The sequence below is a fragment of the Physcomitrium patens genome, chromosome 5 (genome assembly GCF_059467195.1).
Source record: "Physcomitrium patens ecotype Gransden chromosome 5, ASM5946719v1, whole genome shotgun sequence".
Classification (NCBI taxonomy): Eukaryota; Viridiplantae; Streptophyta; class Bryopsida; order Funariales; family Funariaceae; genus Physcomitrium; species Physcomitrium patens.
This window is the reverse complement of record NC_143414.1, coordinates 15,154,401-15,157,500: the sequence shown is the minus strand read 5'-3', so window position 1 is coordinate 15,157,500 and position 3,100 is coordinate 15,154,401.

Genomic DNA, 3,100 nt, shown 5'->3' with positions numbered 1-3,100 from the left:
ATATAATAATTTATATATATATTTCAAATAATATTTTAGAATAATATTATTTTCTGTTTTAAATAATATATTAGTATTATTAAATTTCTATAATTATTTTAAAACCACCTTTATAATTATATTAATTTTTTTTAATATTAATATATTATATTTAGATATTGGCTTATACTTGATAGTTTTTTGAAAATAAAATGTTATTATTTTAGACTTAGATATGTAAGATCTAAATATTAAATAATTTGAATTTAAATAAGAATTCACAATAAGTCAAATATTACTCACTATTACAAACATCAACATTGGCATTAATAATTAAGAAGTTAAAAGAAGTTAGGTAGAAGTAAAAGTAAATAATTTTATTAACATATCTTATGAAAAAGCTTCTTATAAGCATATTGTACATGCATATTTGATTTTCTAAATATTTGTACATGATTGGTAGGTTGAAAACTTAACTAATTAGCTGGTCAAAGATTATACATATTGATTACTTATGGTATAAGCTAGAAAAATGGTGCATATGTGAGAAATTTGTTTTGCAAATTAGAAAAGTATTATAAATTGGATCTATCTCAAATGACCTGTTAAACTATTGAAGAAAGATAATTTTGAAGTTCACAACACATAGCATTAGTAAGGTTGCTACAAAAAGAGTATAGAGTAAGATAACTCTCACTTCCAACATCCGTTACTTATAGGTGGTACTTATTGTCCTTAACAATAACTTCCATTCTTTGACTTTTATATCCATCAAAGGATATGTTAAGTATATCTTTTGATATCTTATTAATTATAAAGATATGCCTTTAGCATATCTTTTATGCTTTTAGAATCCTTTGCCAACTCATCTACCTCAAAGATATCCTATAATATATATTTTATATTCTTACCTAATCTTTAGATATTCTTTAATTGATTTTTCATCCTCTTGACCATGACTTTTGGCCCTTGACCTCATCTTTATTTCATAGGATGTCTTTCTATATACCAATAATTAATCCTTTTACTATTAGCAATTTATTTAAGGCAATATTTTTTATAAGATAACTTATTTTACTTTTATTTTACCTATTTACTCTAACACTTTAACTTCGCTATTGATCAAAGGCTTTCAATCCTAATACCTTTGTCAACATGTGATGACTATCCTTTACTAATGCCTTTGTCAACAAATCAGCTAGTATGTCTTTTGTTGTATAATACTTTATGTCAATCACTTCTATTTCAATCTTTTCTCTTATGAAGTGATATTAAAGGTCAATGTATTTGGTCCTTCAATGATTCTTTGAGTTCTTTGTAAAACCAAGACATCTTTGATTTTTACACTTCATTAGAATTGCTTCTAATTGCACTACTTTAATGTCCTCCAAAACTTGTCTTAGTCATATTACCTCCATTATACTATAACTTGCTGTCATAAATTTTGCCTCTATTGTGGACCTTACAATTGTTGGTTATTTCTTTCAATTTCATGAAATAGCTCCTATTCCAACAAAGAATACATATTCCATTGTTGACCTTCTATCATTTATATCTTCAACTTAATTTGTATCACAACAACCATCTAAAGTAATGTTATCACTTTCAAGGCACAACTTGAAGTGCAAAGTACCTCTTAAGTACCTTATGATCCTTTTGATGGTTGCTCAATGTATTGGTCTAAACTTTGATATATGTTAGCTCATAATACTCACTGTATATGTAAGATCCATCATTGTATCAACTATTACATATATAAGTGAATCCATTGCAACTTTATATGGAACACCTTGCATTTCACCTTCAACTTCAGCAAACTCCTCATTCGTAAGCTTCATCAACTTCAAATTAGTCTTTAAATGTGTTTCAATCGGCTTATATTTCTCCACATTGAATCATTTCAATACTTCTTCAATATACTTGCTTTAGCTCATTGTAATAATCTTATTAGCATGATCTTTTACAAATTCTATTTTAAAATAATAATTAAACTCTCTTAACTTACTCATTTCATATTATTTTTTTAATTTTACCTTCAACTAATCCATCATCTTTAAGGTATTGGTTAAGATGATCAAATCATCAATATAGAGGATGACAATCAATAAGAATTCATTTTATTTTGTCACATACATAGAATGATCAGTCTCACTTTTTACAAATTTTTTATTTATAAAAAAATATCAATACTTTGGTATCATACTCTTAGTGATTTTTTGAGCCCATACAAGGATTTCTTCAACTTACAAATAAGATGTTGTTTTTTTCTTTTATTTTTATCATTTCCTTGAGGTTGATCCATATAGATATCTTCTTCCAATTTTTTATTTAAAAAAACCGTCTTTACATCTATTTGATGTAACTTTAAGTCTATTACTGCTTCAATTACTATAATGATTCTAATGATAATAAATTTGGCCATGAAAAAAATATTTCATTAAAATCAATATTAAAAACTTGTAAATATCTTTTGGCAACCAATCTAGCCTTGTATTTGATAACATTATCCATTGCATCTTTTTTGGTTTTAAACACCTACTCATAACTAATTAAAGATTAATTTGGTGGAAATTGAATCAATTTTTATGTTCCATTTTCTTTGAATCATTTTTATTCTTCTTCTATGGTCTTCTCTTACTTAATAGCATCCATGGACTTCATTGCATTACTCAAACTCAATGGATCAATAAACAATGCAATATTGACATGTTTTTTTATTTGCTTAAGAAAAGTTGTGATTCTTCTATCATGCACTAAGTTTTTTTTTTTTTTTTTTTTTTTTTTTTTTTTTTTCTTCTTCATAGGATGACTCTTTTTATTTGATTAAGATTCACATTCATGCACTTTAAAGTCTCTTGTAACCTTTTTCTCTCTTAAAACTTACCTCTTCACATTTAAAGGTTGGTACTCCTCCATATCATCATTTTTAACATCTTGATTGTCTTTATTGTTTGTTCTAAGAATTAAAGGCATACTTTGGTCTATTTTCTTTGATTTTTTTATCTTTATTTGTATTTCTACCATATTCATTGTCATCATCATCTTCTTCTTTTTTTGTTAAAATTAAAGATGTATCTACAAATATATTATTACTCTTATTTGGATACATTTCTAAGCATTC